We start from the raw sequence: 19,655 nt of genomic DNA, 5'->3' as shown, positions 1-19,655 counted from the left end.
AATACTACCGATGCCAGGTTTGAATATGCAAAGGAATCTACAAAGGAAACTACTCTTACATGTGCTTTATGGAAGATACCAGAGTAGAAATCAATAGGCCCACCTCAGTATAATTGATTCTCACTGCTTTTACCACTTGATCAAATGCACAACACACTCAAGTTATATGAATTATATTAAACTGAATCATAGCCAAGACATCATCTGCTCTTAGCACACACGCACTAGCATCACAAACAGAAGGACATTTTGATGTTTTACAAGACCAAACCACAGGATTCCCAAGACAGTGTTTAATAGTTTTACTGTTATTTCATAATACCATCTCTCTGATAAGTATAACTGCTTTAGAACATTTAATAAACCAAGGAACATGTTTCCAAAAGATCATCCTCTTTATCCACATTTTCTCAGTAGAAACACAGATAAGACCATCTTTATTTTCTTACCTCATTTTTACCATCTCTTCATTGGCGAATTGTACTTCTTACTGAAATTAGATCCATCTTGCGATGCATACATGGTGTATTTCTAAAGAAATTCCTTCAGACCTAAAGTGTCAAGTTTGTAGATGGGAATGTTGGCATACATCAAAGTACTGCTAAGATTGGTAGGGCCTAATGAACTCGGATGTCAGTTGAAAAGTCACTGGTTCTGTCAACAGCATCTGCCTCTGCTAGATGTTCTACTGTTTGTCTTATATGATACAGATGACATATACTGCCGAACCAAAATCTTATGAACAACTGTCACTTTTTTCCTGACAAAATTGCAATAAGGCCAATGACCTAGCTGTAAGGCCCCTTTAATTAACAACAACAAAATTGTAATAAAACACCCCAACCAACTACATTCAGAGTGGATATAAAGTCTGGAACCATGGGAGAACTGACTATTTTTTTCATTCTTTGTTAAGTTTTTGTGTGTTCAGGATCTAAAAGTCATAGGTCATTTTCCACTGTTGTAATGCACTGCTATTTGTTGCATTTCCATTAAATTTTTAATGTTGGTAAATTATGGCAGAGATGAAAACGAGTGAATGCAGATTATTTTTCGTTGTGGAAGAGAGGGGTGGTGTCCAGCTCCTAGGCTGAATATTCTCCGTAGTGACCTTCAATTCAGAGGGCCCTGGGTCAGAGATGCCAAACTTCAAAGGTGGTCGTCAGTAGTGTGAATCTCAGAAGAGTCAGTAGGGAACGCGACATCTTGGGCAAATTATAACAAGTAATTTTCCAACAATTTCAACATGTTTTACTATTCCTACACGTTAAAAACAAAAAAAATGACGTACACTAGCATAAGTAAGTTACTTTTCTTGCAGCATCTTCAAAAGTTGCCTCTTTTGTCTCACAGGGATCGTTTTCAGAAAACTGCTTTTGATAGCATATCTCAGTGCATGACAAGATTTTTGTTTTTTCCTCCAGGACAGCACTAGGAGTCCTTGTACTCATACTTGGTTGAAAGTCAACGTGATTCTTGTGAACAATTTAGAATATTTGCTCAGTTGAAGCATTGCTGTTAGGATCACTAAAACGGTATCACTTGGGGAACAACTGAATACTTAATGTTTCCAGAAGCATCTTTCAGCTTTGAAATTGCAGCCCATGCTACATCCATTGTTTCACAGTTTGAAATGTCTTCATATTTAGGAACTACTTGATAGGAAGCAAATTCCACTTCCAGTTTGACATGGGCAGTGCTCTCAATTATGAGACAATTCAACAACAACACTAATGAAAACGAGTAGTTGCTCTCAATGAAGCATCCAATACTTCTGCATGCTTCATCACAGTCAAGAGAAGGGAATTTGTCCAAAACTAGCTGATGTACCCGTGTGACGTGATGTGATAAATTATTGAGATAAGTGCCACAATAAGTCAACAGTCCAACAACACCAAAGAACCAACCACTAACAAGAATCACAGCATAATTCAACAGCCCCCAATTCAACCATTAAATCAATACAATATTCTTCAACAACATACGTTTCACAATCAATGTTAAAACTTGTCATTTGGATGAAGAAAATAACAACTACTATTTCAACAATCTTTTTTTAAGATATCAACTCACTTACAAAACTTTCCAATTTCAAGCAATGAATATCATCACCCTCTTCGCATCAAATCATAGCGAGTGATGGCCCATTATTATTTCGGCAAACTCACATGGTTGACTCACAACAAATTAGTCCAACTACAAGTATCTGCTGAACACAATCTTGCCAGGCTAAATTATAAACAAACTTTATGAACTGTTGACTAATCTCTTATAAATGTTTCGAGTAATACAAGCCAATGTCAAATAATGACATTGGCTCAGTAACTGGAATGCTTTTCCTTCCCATTTCATACTTAACATTGAACCTATTTTATACTTTTTCCACTATGTGTTAACTTGTCAATTTCCTTCTACAGCAAACATTGACTACGGCTTCAAGCAATCAATCATGTTACTTCTAATGAAATGACGCCTTCTTCCTTAAGTGAAACTACACACGAATTTATCATTGTATTAGATTTTTAATTATCTCATAAACATTTTTATATATGAACTGTAAAATTTATCCTACATACATGATTTCACAATGTACATTTTAGAATAATCTTTAACCAGGTACCTGGTAAAATAAGGTTTTGATATTGACTGAAGATGCCTCATAAGAAGAGGCGAAACATGTCTCATTATATTTCAACAATGTTTTAACTCATATGTTAACATTCTACATTGTATTGAATAGGTGGTAAAATATTTTCTTATATACATTATATGATACTTTCAATACAGACCAAAAATGATTTTCATTACTTGTAATAAGTTATCGCATCCTCCATGTTTAACTAAAAAAATCACACTTGCATGTTTTACAAACCACGTGGTTCAAACTTTAGATGGTCAGGGGCATGGAAACTCTTTTGTATACGGTAATGTTGATTTGCAGCAAATCATTTTTGTCCATCGTCACTCGCCTCTTCACTGCTTTTCGCCTAAACATATTCTTTTATTTAACACAGAAACAGGCTTGCACTACGCAACATCAGCATCACTTTATAACACGTGTTTTGTAATAAAAGTAGGCAACCCATTACTAGACTACAGGTAATGAAACAAGAACTGAACACATGCAGGGAATGCGTTCAGCAAAGAGGTTACACTCATGGTCAAAAGTTGTAAACAAACTTTGCCATCTCATAATTTTTTTTTTTTTTTCACAAACTATCTTTCAATAGCAAGTCTTCTACATGACATACCACACAAAACTGAAGTTTTTTGTATTCGTGGGGAAAATAAAAAAAAATAGCTTGAATTACACTCAACATCCACGATACAACCACCTACAGAAGCACATCAAAGAGATAAAATTTATTTTTAAGAGTAGTAAGACAAGAGCACGTCCGCCTCTGTGGTGTAGTGGTTAGCGTGATTAGCTGCCACCCCCGGAGGTCCGGGTTCGATTCCCGGCTCTGCCATGAAAATTTGAAAATTGGTACGAGGGCTGGAACGGGGTCCACTCAGCGTCGGGAGGTCAACTGAGTAGAGGTGGGTTCAATTCCCACCTCAGCCATCCTGGAAGTGGTTTTCCGTGGTTTCCCACTTCTCCTCCAGGCGAATGCCAGGATGGTACCTAACTTAAGGCCACGGCCGCTTCCTTCCCTCTTCCTTGCCTATCCCTTCCAATCTTCCCCTCCCTCCACAAGGCCCCTGTTCAGCATAGCAGGTGAGGCCGCCTGGGCGAGGTACTGGTCATTCTCCCCAGTTGTATCCCCGACCAAGAGTCTGACGCTCCAGGACACTGCCCTTGAGGCGGTAGAGGTGGGATCCCTCGCTGAGTCCGAGGGAAAAGCCGAACCTGTAGGGTAAACAGATGATGATGATGATGATGATGAAGACAAGAGCACTCAATTTGTTTGAGGCAGCCGGTGAATTGTATCGTCTTCTGCATTGCGGTATGTACGATCGAAATGTTATTGCTTGTATTGGATTAACATTATTTATTTTACAGACTGTTTATTGTCGCAGAGTCGGTATACAACAAGCCGTATTGCATTCCTGGAGCGACGCTGTTCCTTCAAAATTTCAGTCAAAGGTGTTAAGTCTCCTTACGTTTGAGAAGATCAAAAATGATGTGCAATTTAAAAAAAAACATAAACTAGGGTAGGACTGGACAATCGTTGGTTTTCGGAATGAACACATTTGCCTCTTACAAATTACGGAACATAACTTCACATCTGAACATGATAACATAAGTTAAGCCTGCAGTCAAGTTTTAATCCATCCAATTCACAAAATCTGTAATAATCACTTCTGCTTCCGTACTGTCATATTACATGCGAGAAATCTGTAAAAACTACTACTACTACTACTACAGTTTAGGGATTTTAATCTTAAATGGTTAAATCCCTTGGTTCCACGACTGGGTATTTGTGCTGTCCCTAACATCCCTGCAACTCGTACACCACACACAACACTATCCTCCATCACAATAACTCACAGTTTCCCACACATGGCAGATGCTGCCCACCCTTGTCAGAGGGTCAGCTTTACAAGGGCTGTACCAGGCTAGCAACAGCCACACAAACTTATTATTATTATTATTATTATTATTATTATTATTATTATTATTATTATTATTAATCACGTGTGATCACGGAGAGACATGGCAGCCAACTTCAATTGGAAGCCTCTAGAGGGGTGACTAACCCACATTGCAGTGCAGTACAGGGCATTGCTAAACAAATTTTGTAAAAACAGGATTGCTTTAGAATGAATGCTGTTTGGCAGATTGTTGGTAGACTAACAGACCAGAATAGCAATGCTTACTAAATTTCATGGTAGTCCAACAAAATCTGTGAGGCACATGAACATCGAAATAGGCATTCCTTGGACCAAAAGATTATGAAAACTCAACAATTCTATCTTTAAAAGTAACAGCTTCTGCTTCATCTAATGGAAGACAACCCTGACCAGAGGGCCGATATATTATGTGAATGATTCCTGAGCTAAATTATGCTAAATCCATTTTTCTTGGAGTACTCTGATGAAGGAAATTTTTGTTTGTGAAAGGTCAACAAACAGAATATGAGGTACAGGACAAATACTGTGCACATCCCAAATGGATAATCAACAGCAAAATTCAAGGCTTATTATGGGATGATAAGATCATTGTCCACTCTTCTTTGATGCATTAGTCACTGGGCAAAAGAACCTGTGTATGCTGGATGATGAAATTGTACCAGAACTTGACATAACAGAGGGTTATCCAGAGTACCTAGTTTATGTAAGACGTAGCACTATCTCACTATGCAACTTTTTGCACCATTGGTTGGACATGTTTCCTGGTTGCCAGAATGGAAGAAGGAATACTATGGATGGGGGATTTTGAAAGCTCAGGTGTAAACTGCAAAATTTCAAAATGTGGATCATGTCTGGGAAAGAATAAGAATTGCACCAGCTGTTCTGGACCCTCGAAAGTTGAAAACCATTCAAAGCAAAATGGTAAAACATTCCAGGAAGTGTGTTGAGAATGGTGGCGGGCATGTGGAACACGTCCTGTAGTTGGGGACTGTGCTGCTGTTGTGTGTTGTTTGTATTAGATGTTATGGTTCCAGACTTTACAGCCAGCTGGTATGTTACTTGTTAAGCTTGGAGATAGCCATTTTCATTTGCTTGTGATGTTACCGAATGAAAATTAAAACTGAAATAAAGTTGGATCATCCAGCAACATCGTGTTCAGATTCACCTCTAATGAGATACAGTGGTTAATAAATGATGTACTGTAATTGGTTTCATATTCCACAGACTAATTTTTATGATTTTTGGAGATGCAAGAAATATGATCCTCCAAGTGTTCTTTTACATGCCTTTCAATCCACCAACATGAGGCTGGCACATTTGAGCATCTTCAAATACAACTGAATCCCACAAAATATAGTTTACCTTGCAATTGATATACTTGTCAAGTACAACATAACGGGAGCTGTCTCAACCTTTTGCTATGAAATATGGAGTAAGACAAGGATGGTCTGGCCCGGCGGTGTAGGGGGCAACACGGCTGCCTGTCACCCGGCAGCCCCGGATTCAATTCCCGGCCGGGTCAGATGTTTTTAGTTATAATTATTAATATCCCTGGCCTGGGGACTGGGTGTTTGTGACGTCCTTAATCTTCCTTTTCTCACAAACAACATTCCACACTACCGCCATTCCAATTACACGTAGGTTCATACAATATGGTGCCAGTAGGGACAAATGATCCACATGGGTCGACGCCCCGAACAAATAGCATTTAAAAGAGGAAAAAAAAAAAAAAGACAAGAATGTCTCCTGTCGGTAATCTTGTTTAGCACAACACTGGATTTTATGTTGAAAGAGGCAACGAATACAAAGCAAGGCATTCAGTGAAGATTTAAGTAATGGTTTGAAAGAAATGGATTATGCGGTTGATCTCTGTCTTCCTGCAGAATATTTTCGGGACATCAAAATAAAAATGAATGATTTATAAATAGAAGCTAAAGGAATGGGCTTGAAAATATATATAAAAAAGACTAAGAAAATGTGCATAAACCATCGTAACAATTCTAGCCTGACTCTACATGGAACTGATATAGAAAGGGTAGAGGAATTTTGCTACTTGGAAAGCACGGTCAGCCACAATGGAGGTACTTTTAGAGATGTGGTGAGTTGTATAAAAAAAGCCAAAGGAGCTTTTGCTATTTGTTTTTTGACTCACCGACACAGATAGGTCTTATGGCGACGATGGGACAGGAAAGGCCTAGGAACGGGAAGGAAGCGGTCGTGGCCTTAATTAAGGTACAGCATTTGCCTGGTATGAAAATGGGAAACCATGGAAAACCATTTTCAGGGCTGCCGACAGTGGGGTTCGAACCCACTATCTCCCGAATGCGAGCTCACCGCATGGCTAACTTGCCCGGTAAGGAGCTTTTGCACAGTTATAAAAATATGGAGATCATCTCACATTTGCATAAAAACAAAGCTAAAGATATTCAACTCAAATGTTAAATCTGTTTCACTGTGTGGAAGTGAAACCTGGAAAGTGACCAAAGACATTACCCCAAGGTTTACAGACTTCTATAAATCATTGCTTAACCTAAGAGAGGTAACATGACTTTTCACAATGCCAGTAGTAATGTGGGGTGTCCCTGGACCCCCATCAGTTTCTTGTCTTTTGCAATACTAGAATGAAACAAAACCCAATTTTATTAAATAAACAGTAAGCGAGGTTTTAACAGAAGATGAAACTGCAATATTATGTAAAGTACTTCACTGTCACGTCAAAAAACAGATACAACAAAAATACCCAACAACAACGTTTGCCATCATTGGAGTGCTTATTGAAATTCTGCTTCGGTGTAAGATTGATTCAGATTCACTTGTTATGTGTTCTCCAGCATCAGTGGAAGGTTCGAAAACATTTTTCATGTATTTCGTGCACATATATAGTAATCACTTTCAACAGACTGGCCTAGTCTTCAGTAAATTAAAAGTTCCTCAAATGGTGACGTGGGGGTCCACGGACACATCAGTCACATTAACTGGCTGTTTTCTTTCTCCAAGGCAAAGAACACAGGAGATGCATGTAGGAACTTGTTAAGAGAACACCTGAATGAAGGTAGGCCAAGTATTAGCAGTATAGCCAACCAAACAGGAATGCCGTAGTTCCAGATATAACTGTGGGGGTCTGCCAGAACCCCATATTACCTCTCCCGGGTTAAGGCATATTATGAGAACAGAATGGCCAAAGACCATCTCAAGCAAAGACCTTTGGAAGGCCACAAGTTAAAAGTTCCGTACAGCAACAGATAACAAGAAAATGGAGGTGGATCGGCCACACCCTGAGAAGACCACAAGAAAGTATCACAAGGCAGGCACTGAGCTGGAATTCGCAAGGTGTCACAGGCAAGGCAGACCATAGAGTTAGTAAATGATACACTAGAGGTAGCATTGGCACCACCGTCTACGAGAGAATCACTGTAGCGAGCGGAGCATGTTGAAATTGCAGCTGTTTGGCAAAAAGCTCACTCTGCTGTACTCATCAATGTAAATAAGGGACTTTTAAAACTGTGTGGATATAGGTAAAGTTTAAAATTCTTACATGTATATATTCTCAGATACTACAGTATACTTGTAACGCTTCTCTCCAGTAAAACAGAAAGCCCAAAAAGCATGAATACAGGCCTAAATGCGTGATAGAGGACAGTGTTCAGGTGCAGTTAAGTTACACAAAATCAATTTACTGTTCATATAAAGTCTTCTAACAATATACGTTTACAAGGAGGGCACGTATATTTTGCTATTTTTTGTTTAAATAACCAGGAATTTGGTATAATTCTGCCCAACGACTGAAAATGTCCTCTCTTGTACGAAGCGGATGAGCGAGTTTTTAGGCCTAAAAACGTTGGCGAGATTTTGGGGTAAAGTAGACAAAATATTATCATCGCCGGTTTAGACCCTAGCTTTCTGAGCCCAAGTTGGCAGGTTCAAGCCTGGCTCAGTCCGGTGGTACTTGAAGGTGCTCAAATATGTCAGCCTCTTGTAGATAGATTTACCGGCACATGAAAGAACTCCCGTGGGAAAAGAAATTCCGACACTTCAGCGTCTCCAAAAACCGTACTTAGTACTTAGTGGGACGCAAGGCTAATATTATTATTATTATTATTATTATTATTATTATTGTGGATGTTTTCTAAACATGATTACAAGAGAAATATGACACTCGGTTGTGGTTTCAGCCTATCATGGAGTTTTTATTAAGCTTTTCCTGAAATGTATGATTTGCTTTAAGATTTTAACTTGTAAAATGATTTCTGTTAATGGAAAGGGAGAGTTGTAAATTATGATTGAAGAGAACTGAAAAAATACATTTTTTTACAATTTGCTTTACATAGCACTAACACAGATAGGCCTTATGGCGATGATGGGATAGGAAAGGACTAGGAATGGGAAGGAAGCACCCGTGGGCTTAATTAAGGTACAGCCGCAGCATTTGCCTGGTGTGAAAATGGGAAACCATGGAAAACCATCTTCGGGACCGCTGACAGTGTGGTTTGAACCCACTATTTCTCAAAAGCAAGCTTACAGCTGCGTGGCCCTAACCGCACGGCCAACTCGCTTGGTCAATAATTTATTATGCTTGTATATAGTCCTATATGACATTTAAAGGAATAATATTGACGAAAGTAAAGGACTCAGATGTTCACATGGTGTTGCACATCTAGTCTCTAAATTGTCAAATCTGGTAAGGTATGAATGTGGACTGCTACACGTATTGTACGAAAGGAAAGCAACAAACTGTATATACAGAAAATATATTCAATAGCTGTTAATACTATAAATACACTCAAAAAGTGAAAAACGGAGCACAATTCCAGGCTATCATGTACATCTTTTCTTACGGTACTTTCATTTTTTTACCAATTTGCTTTACGTCGTACCGACACAGATAGGTCTTACGGCAACTATGGACAGGAAAGGGCTAGGAGTGGGAAGGAAACGACTGTGGCCTTAATTAAGGTACAGCCCCAGCATTTGCCTGGTATAAAATTCTGAAACCATCTTCAGGGCTGCCGACAGTGGAGTTCAAACCCACTCTCTCTTGAATGCAAGCTGACAGCTACGTGACCTAAAGCCTGCAGCCACTGCTCGGTATCATGCATATGGTCATTCAGTGAAAGGAAAAAATCATCCCTTATATTTCCTAAAACATTAATTTCAGTCTTCTAGGTAAGATCCAAAGAAATTCACGCCGACAGGGGAATCAGTCACGAAGTCAGCCCAAGTAAGGCAATTCACATGACAATAAGTGTCACACAAAGTATTGTTTTATACGCACGGAAACGAATTTCAAGGAAAATAACTGTGAACTGATATGCCACTGCCCTTTATGAACCTATATATGCAGCCATAAGCTGCACAGGTGACTGGCATTTTCCTTCAGAGACGTATATACTTCAGTTTATCAGGAAGCTCCAGTAGTGACAGTGCCATACAATCTAGCTTTTGCCAAACAGCACGCGACTGCAGCGCCAATGCTACCTCTAGTGTATTATTTACGAACTCTATGAGGCAGACTGAGGATTACCTGGAAGAAAACCCCATAAACAGGGAGATAGCTGGAGCCAACAAGACATGGAGAGAGGTGAAAGCATTGGCAGTAGATAGAACAAGCTGGAGAAATTTTATCGAGGCCCTATATCCATCAAGGAATTAAAAGGAAATAAGTAAATCAAGTCAAATACCACTGGACTGAGTTGGGAAGTCAGCAGTCTACCATACAAGTCACTCAGCCCAGCACAATGAATTCCGGTGTGCCCAAGAACAAGTTAGTTTTCTCACCAGTTTGTTTCTGTCCCATCCTTGGCTTAGACAATGTGAAATAATAATAATAATAATAACAATAATAATAATAATAATAATAATAATAACAACAACAACAACAACAACAGCATGTGGCCTATGGAGAGGGCTGGTGCAGGTCTTTTGTGTTGATGCCCATAGCCATGGGCAACCTGTGCATCTGTGAAGATGAGGCCCAACCTAGGATGAAACCTAATGTTGAAGACAGCACAAACATGAAGACCCCAGCCAGAAGAATGAACCAATTCATGTTAAAATACCTGTACTGACCAGAAATCAAACCCTTGGACCAAAGGCCAGCATGTTAACCATTTAGCTACAGAACCAGACTATGTGAAAATGACTGAGTTACCGGTATGAGTGATGTCAGTAACACCACTCCCTATGCAGCCAGTCCCCGAGATAAATGGTGTGAAAGTACAGCTTGTAGGATTGGTTAGTGATACATTTCAGTGGTATCACTGGTGATTAGAGGAAGTACAACTGGACAACCATACTCTATTAACCCTAATCAGAGGGAAAATGAAAGAGGGTTCACACTTCGAAGAATAAATTTATCAACAGATAGGGAAGGGCCACGAAGGATTTAAAAATGAGATTCCCTAGACGCTTGCAAACCTAATACTGTCAGGGTCAGAAGAAAACAAGCATTGACCAAGGGAGGTCAGATAGTAAAGGTGAAAGTGAGGAGAATGAAACAAGTGGAAGCAATGAACTCAGCTAGAGGTCCCGTGGTCGCCAACCCAGGATCTGAAGTCAATAAGCCCAGGGCTTGGCAAACAGGCCAGAGAAGAAATCAACAAGAAACAACCCAGCTCCTCATGCCCACTGCAAACACCTTCAGTGACACATATTGGTGCAACTGTTGGAAAAGTATTTATCCAAAGAACTAAAATGATACTGCCACCCTATGTTATCTCGTTTTTCACAATTTAAAACCAATAAACAAACTTCCTGTGATGAACAGATGGATACAGGATTGCAATCATTGTATGTTATTTCAATTACATTTCCATTTCTTTGTCTGAAATCTTCATTCCTCCAATGGTCAGAACTCTTTCCCTTACTCCTTCAGTGAATTTTAAGAGTGTAATAATAAAAAAGAAAGCTTGTAGTTTAATGAGGCATCCAGATCACAGGATGTAACTTATGTCTTCAACAGTCCTACACACACTGGGCAAGACTTGAACTGCACGGATACCTTAGTGAGAAACCCCCACGAAAAAAGATGCAAATTTAGCTCCTTGTAAAAATCATACATCTTGAGTGAGTTCCAGAACTGTTCTCATGTGGGGTCTACAAGACTCTTTTTAAGGATCGCTTTCCAACAGAGCGTCCGGAGTTGTATACCTGTACCAGCTTCTCTCCAACTAACAGAAGGTACAGGTACTCAAGTCTTTGCTTTGTTCACAAAGCAGAGGTCTCTATAGCCTCATACATCCACACAGGTTCCACTCCGTTCTTGAAAGTGGGACTGTTATCACCAAAGACTGTGTGTGTAATGATCTCCCATCCAACTTGGATTCCATCAAACTTTCCCAGCCTGCTTCCTCAATAATCGTCAGAGGTGATTTATTAAAACCATGTTGCTGCCATAGCTCAGTATAAGGGAAGAAAATCTGTGTTGGAGACATTTCAATACTTAAAGATTTGAACATAAGCAGGACATTTGTCTATTTAAATGTCCAGCAGTACACCAAGTCTGGCACAAAAGACGATGATGACTAAGATGGGGTCACCCAAGAATTATGAGGACAGGACCAGTAGTCAGAGCAGTCACAGTTTGCATCTGCTAAATTCCTGTATTAAAAAAAAAAAAAAAATGGAGCACATAATGGTTTGCAAGATGAATGTTGTGGAAAGATCCATGTACAGCCAAGGTCAGGATTGAGCATTTACCAGAGAAGCATACAATGTAGAACTCTGCATGCTCTCAGGACTTAGGTCCCCACCAGAAAATTTACCTCTTCTTATTATACTGTACTTTTGGGCAAGTCTACAGTAATCTTATAAATTTCAGCCCATGGCAGTGGATGTTGACATGGGCAGTATGGAATATATTTTATATTTTCTTATAAAAGTAAATATATTTCTAGGCATGGATTAGTGGAGGTTGGCAATAACCATCCCCTCTTCACTAAGAACAGAATAAAAGGCAGAGGCCAAATATTTTAAAGAGGAAATAGCCGCTAGCCCTTGCAAATGTAGTACGCCTACTGTCACAGTTGAAAAAGGTTGATCAAAGGGTGCTGAATAGCAAAGATGACAGCTTTCAGGACTTGCCTTTCATTACTAACCTCTGTTCATTGGAGAATTCTACAGACCTTTTATCCTGCGTAGTTGAACTCTAAATGTTACGAAAGAAATTCTGCCAAGATAGCCAAGCCTGAGTTTTAGTTTAGGGACCCATTATTTTAGAATGGGTGACAAATCAACATTTATGTGAAAAACGTGTAGAAACACCACACAATATAAGAACAGCGAGTGCTGGAAAATTACAGCAACACAAAATATTAAAGTCGGAAATGGATCACAACTCCACACCAGTGTGCAATTACGGGAGTGATTTAGGCCAATAATGTTCATGGTTTCATCACTCCCAACAGCTCAAACTTCAGCTCCCTGGTATACATGACATGGTCTGTACGATACTTCACTGCGTAATTTCTGAGATATACCAATTCTGGAAGTTTGAAGCACTCCTTAGAGGTAGTAGCAAAAAAAAATAAAAAAAAATAAATAAAAAAAATCCTCAGAAAATATTTATGCAGTATTTATGTAAAATTACATCAGATAAGTGTGTTTTTTGTTTAGAGGACCGGGCTAATGCTATGTAAAATAATACAATTTCACGTTTCTGTTTCAAATGAGAATGGTCAAACTGAATAATTTGAAGAAAAATGTGAAAACAAATGTAGGCCTACGTTGTTCCAAGCATTTACCTTCCCGAGTCACGAATTAATGTGCATAGCATTTTGCACTTTAACCCAGTGCATTACATAACAATTTGAAATTGATTTAACCCCTTGGCCCACTAGTAGATCAAACGTATTACTGGAGTGAATCCAATTCTGAATGGATAATAATTTCAAACGGGAAGCACAAGAGATAGAAGAGCCGTCAGGCTGCACAAAAAATACGAATATATCTTGTAATACATGCTGATTTTTTTTCGAAGCAACAAAAGCTGGGAACAAACTCATGCTCTCTAAAATATTCAACATAACATTACAGAAAACTTAATCTGACGAAGAGGTTAAAATGCACATCAGGAAAGCAAAGTACAAGAAGAGATTAACACAAAAAATTGTAGATCATCCATTCATTAAACAAATTATTTCATGCGAATAACAGATCATTCGCAAATTCTCAAGAGCCCGACGTCTCCCAGATAGCTGATCTTATAAAGAATCTTGGGAAATTACCCATGAACTCACAATTCACCCACCATCCAACGCGATAGAACAAAATGGCCAAATAGCCATAGCCAACAGTCCTCATTAGAAACAAAATTACTCCGCAAAATTAACCGCAAATGGCACAATAAATTGTTGCTTGTTTAGGAACCAAGAGGCGCCAAATGAGAGTAGTCTTGTTACGAACCAGATTGAATTATATGTCACATAAAAGCAATAAGTAAGGATATCATAATAATTTTATGCAGTGTATTGGTCCCTTACTACATAATTATGATTTTTCGCTCTGCCGCTATGAAATGATAACAACCGTTCAGCAATCCTATACCGCCATTTTAACTCCATAGCAAAACTTTCAGCTTGAATAGCAAAAATATTGCACAAATGATCAAGATGAATTTTATTTTCACTATTATATTTTCGTCTTTTGTACTTTGCTCCTAATTTCGTATTATTCTGACTAGTATGGCTTGTTTGAAGTTAACTAAAATTACGGTACCGCATTCCTTTATTTTCATTATGTCAGTATATTGTGTTTAGCGCTTAATTGGAGGAAATAAAAAGGGAACCTTCAGTACCTACAGCAACAGGGAACATGCGTAATTTTCAAAAATATATTATTTGAAAAGTACAGCAATGAAATGGTTCGGAAATATATTACATTGTGATAGGCCTACGTTGTTTTGTTTTCTATCATTAAGGGGAGGTATGACTGAAGTTTTCGTATTTTGAACCAAAAACTCAGGTTTTCTTTTTATTCATACAAAAATAGTCCCATTCTTCCTCTTTCAGAAAATGATTTTATTTTAGTCATTCCGGTTTTTTTAAAGCTTGTAGAAGCCATTTGATTGAGCCCGCAGGACATTTAAAAGCCGAGAACCACACCCATTTCTCCTATAATAGTTAACTATGTGTTTTTCGCTGGTTATTCAAGTATTTCGAGGCGTATTTGCCGTAGAAGTACACCTGGGCATGCTGGCAGTCGTTTGAAAGAGATTGAATAAAGTAGCGTAGAACAAACGATTGAGAAAGAAGCATAAATCATATTTCTAAGCGCCTTAGTACTGCTCTTCGCAACACTGTAAAGAAATGGAGGATGAACCGTGTGACACTGAGTGGGCGAAAAGATGGTAATTTGAAAGAGAGCACTATAACTAAATTGACCCCTTATTATAGACATGCCATAGTCAGTAACATTCCAGATGTTGGGAAAATGAAGAGGGCAGTCTTGATTTTTTACAACTCTTAGATACTGTATGTCAACTGACCGCAAACCTCAGAATTTGACTTGTCCTAAAGGTGTCGATTCCTGGTGTTTCTACAACCGACAAAAGGCAGAAGGAAAATCAACTGATAGCCACAGTAGAATGAGCTGTAAGCTTAGTCCTTCTGTTGTAGAGAAGAGAGCACCGGTGCTTTTATGACTGGCCTCAGATCAGATATTGCAGCGTTGTACAGCGGGGAAGACTAAGAATGCTAACGAGTCCGTCCATAATGTAGTGTGGGTAAATGCCCCAAGGAGACATTTATTTCCAAGACAAAACTTGAACTTGGCATTATCAGGATTGTCTCAGAATTCAATATGGGGCATTACACAACTCTGGAAACCCTTCAGTCCATCAGAAATTTGACCATCCCTATGACCTCAGTTCCTATTTGCAAGATACAAGATGTTCGACGTATTGCTCGGGCACAGAAGAGAGGCCGTGATCAGGAGAACATGACTAGGAGACATGTAAAATGACAGAATATATCTAAGAAAGGGAGGACAAGGAGATATGAGGAGGAAATATATGAAGCAGAGAAGTTCTGAGTGAGTAAATATTAACTTGGCTTTTTTTTTTTCGCAATGACCTTTTTCAATGATTTTCTGTGTACAAAATGCTCCTTGTGATGCAATTCTTATCAGATATTGTTTAACTTGGCAAGGTTGTTGCTAAGGGTACAGTTATGCAAATTTTTAATTGTTTTTGAACTCCTTTGATATTTAATATAAATTTTGATAGATTCAAACTTTTAATCCTAATTTTTTTAAATATACAAAATTAGAGTTTAAACATTTCTGCAAAGAACAGATCCCATCTAACACTTCTTCTTCTTCTTCTTCTTTCCCTTTGTGCTGTTAGGCGTCGGGACATTTCAGCCATTTACTAAACTTTCTTCTATCGTGCGCCATTCTCTGAACCTCATACACCTTTTCGCGCCAGGTTGTTCCCTTGTTATCCGTCCGGCTACTCTCATGTTTCTCTGAATAGTTAATTTCGCTCCACGTGGGTTATTAGCCCTAGGGAAGCTAGCATGATGAGGGGGCTGCCCTCTTAGCTCTCATGCCAGCCCGTTTTCTTTCAGGGTATCTTCTCTTAGCCTTTAGGGTCCACTCCCTATCTGCAAGGCAGCAGTTTGTGGTTCTCAGTTCCTCTGCCTACTCCGCCGTTGAGGTGTTTACAAAGTTCCTTCTTCCGCCTTCGTATCCATTGACTGCCAACTTCTGATGAATGTATGTGCCATTTCCTGCACACAGGCATCATCTGGCCTCCAAAAGGGGAACTCCTCCGCCCGTAGCCGTTGGCCCGCCTTCTGGTTGTCAGGTTTGGTAATGGCCGCCTGACCCTCGGCCAGACAGTCGCAGGTTGTACCGTCTACTGTTACATACGGTAGCAAGATATTTCCTGACCTTACGGCCCCATCTAACACCAAAACCAATTACTATTATTGTTTCTATACATCTTAACTATATGTGTTTTAAAAATCAGCTTGATCGAACAAAAACTTTGTCGAATGGGACTTTTTTATGCAACAACTTTTTAATACAAAAAATGGCAATAACTCAAAAATTAATGAAGCTGATAAATCATAAATTAGAACATTAGATGCCAGCAACAGTCTATGCAAGGGGTTAAAATTTGGTAATTATATGATGAAAACTGTGGAAGTTGAAAAATTCAGTCAAACCAGTGCTTAAAAAAGTACTTACAAGTCACCTTCAAAAGATGAGTATAAAACGCACTACTTTGGTTGAGGCAGGGGAATTACCACTGTACTGAAGGAGAAAATTACTTGCTTCCAAATTTATTTTCAGGACTCTCTCGATTACCTCCATTCCCCTACTTCCAAAATTATCCTTGCTCGTACGCTACTATCAGAAACGAGGCACTCCACTAAGACGATACTCAGAACTTGCATGGGCTATTAATTCCTTCTCTTCACTTTGAAATTTTATCATAAAAGCCCCCTCTGTATCTAAGTATATTCTTACCTTCAACACAAATTACTATGTCCTCCAAATTATCCTTCCCTCATTCGGTGGTTCAAACTATTGCGGTCCATTATCTGAAACCACCAGTTCTACTAAATACTACAAAAGGATATTCACTAACCTTCCCCAAACTTATTTACCGATGGGTCAAGAAATAATAACCGCAGGTGTAGGGGCAGCTGTTTACTCACAAGATTTAAACATTTCTAAACAATATACGCTCCGCCGGAGACATCTACATTTACGGCGCAGGCTTTTGCGATCCGTCAAGCCTTATTCATTATTTATTTCAATTAATTCCAAAGAGGCTGCAGGCTCATACATACGAACTGTACAGGACATTACATACTGGCGGGCACTTCTTTCTTTCTTTCTTTCTTTCTTTCTTTCTTAATCTGTTTTACTCTCCAGAGTTTGTTTTTCCCTCGGGCTCAGTGCTCAAGGGCAGTGTCCTGGAGTGTGAGACTTTGGGTCGGGGATACAACTGGAGGGGAGGACGAGTACCTCGCCCAGGCGGTCTCAACAAGTATGCTGAACAGTTGATCTTCCGAGGCTGAGTTCCAGCCCTCGTACCACTCTTCAAATTTCATGGCAGAGTCGGGAAACGAACCCGGGCCTCCGGGCGTGGAAGCTAATCACACTAACCACTGCAACACAGAGACGGACACGGCGGGCGCTTACATATCTAAATATAGTTTGTATACATAAGATTATTAGTAAAATTAATAAATCAAAGAGAATCAAATCAATAAAATTATTCATAAAATACACGAACTATGTGCATCATCAATATGAGGATTACAGCGAATTATTTCTGAGTGTATTTACAATTATATTACAAGGGTAAATACACTATAGAAAATGCTGGACTCTTCCGTTTTCTCTCGTACTAAACTGAAAGACATGTTGACAGTGGCGCACCTAGCGGCCCGACCATAAACATCGGGTGGCAAGATTGAAATTATGGAAGTGTTGCATATCAAAACTGATAGAAATAATGAAACTAAAGACTTATTTTGCTTTGTTCTACTGCAAAAGTTGAATGTTTATACTGATAGAAACAATGAAACAATAGTATAATAATAATAATAATAATAATAATAATAATAATAATAATAATAATAATAATAATAATAAATTATATTATTATATTATATTATTATTATTATTATTATTATTATTATTATTATTATTATTATTATTATTATTATTATTATTATTATTATTATTATTTCATTTTGTCTGAATCCTTGGCTGAATGGTCAGCGTTGCGGCCTTCTGTTCAAATGTCACGGATCCGATTCCCGGCGGGATCGGGGATCTTAATCGCGTCTACATAATACTTCTGGCTCGGAGAAAAGGTTTTTGTGTTTGTACCAACACTTTTCTGTGCATATTCAGATGATACACTATACTTCCAACCACTAAGAAAACGTGCAATAGTGACTCATAGACCTCTGATTTTTAGTACCAAAATGTTATTTAGCTGCCTAAATTATGCTCTCAAATACTGTGCGTTCTAAAGTATTTTTAGGCAGCTTCAATTTTGCTAAACAGCTTCAATTTTGCTAAAGTGATAATAACTCATTAGGGGTAAAATATATGTAGGTCGAGTCAGAAGATTTTTATTTTTGTTTTAAACATGTTTATTCACAATCAATATTTACATATACGTACAGAGGTAGTAAAAGCCAACGACACAGGGGCTAATCCCAATCTACTGAGGTAGCGCGGATGGAAATCACTTTAATACATTGCAGAAACAAATGCGGTACCTGAAATCAAGATGAAGGGGAGCTCGAGAGGGTATATCACTCTCTATCCCCGGATTACTGTTAAAGATTTATGAATTTTTTTACATGAGCCGAACGGAGAATTATATTTTAAGAAGTTGGTCACATAATAAAGTTTTGAACCTTTCCCTCGGGTTAAACTGCGGAGCTAGCAAAAGAGAAGATGTTAAGCGGACATACGTTGTCGGAGTACTGCTGCCTGATGAAAGAGGCACCTCCCGCCTCCTGCTTGACACACACACTTAGTCAGATATTGAGCTAATGGCCAAGAGACGTGAAAATCCGCAGTTTATAAACCCTCGGGGAAAGTTCGAAACCTTTCGTGAATAATCAAGCCACACCCTCTCAATTTTATTGGTGAATGAAAAGGTTACACTCAAAATCGAAGAAGAAATATGGGATTGGATGAAAATTAATTACAGAAATTCTTGATTGGCTAAATTCAAAACTGGGGGAAAGAAAGGAAAAATATTGCTAACACAAAAATGAATGAACGAAATTTACAAAAGATAAAACTTATGAATACAAAGTTTCTTCAAAAAGGTTCCTTCACTTCGCACCAGGGTGCATGATCAAAGTTTGTTAGTAGTGACGTCTATGATAGAATGTTCAAACTTCTTGATGAATAGAAAACAAGATCAAGTAGAAATTCGTACAGTTCAATTAACAAATTTTAGTGGTGCCATCTTCAGAGAAAAATGTATAAGTTGTTCCAGTTTCACGTTCACGGTTTCTCTTGTAGAGGAGTACTTTAAGGCGCAAGATTTAAATGTGCTGCCTAGAGGTGTACCCCCGGTACATGGTTGATAGAGTGACTTT

At 38.7% G+C, this 19,655-nt stretch overlaps 1 protein-coding gene across 5 annotated transcripts in view; it reads right to left on the bottom strand.

The window, feature by feature from the left end:
- Positions 1-13,842, bottom strand: part of LOC136879074 (zinc finger protein 143) — a 166,788-nt gene extending 152,946 nt beyond the window's left edge. For 2 of the 5 annotated variants that reach the window (XM_067152822.2, XM_067152826.2), the window contains exon 1: positions 450-770. The gene's annotated coding sequence lies outside the window, so the exon portion shown is untranslated. Of the gene's footprint in view, positions 1-449; positions 771-13,603; positions 13,736-13,796 lie in introns of those variants that run through there. The other 3 variants (XM_067152825.2, XM_067152824.2, XM_067152827.2) reach the window with 3 other exon arrangements.
- Positions 13,843-19,655: the final 5,813 nt, after the last annotated feature.

Source organism: Anabrus simplex, chromosome 8, assembly GCF_040414725.1.
Source record: "Anabrus simplex isolate iqAnaSimp1 chromosome 8, ASM4041472v1, whole genome shotgun sequence".
NCBI classification, from domain to species: domain Eukaryota; kingdom Metazoa; phylum Arthropoda; class Insecta; order Orthoptera; family Tettigoniidae; genus Anabrus; species Anabrus simplex.
The sequence above is the reverse complement of the archived record's forward strand: the minus strand, read 5'-3'. Positions and strand labels throughout refer to the sequence as shown.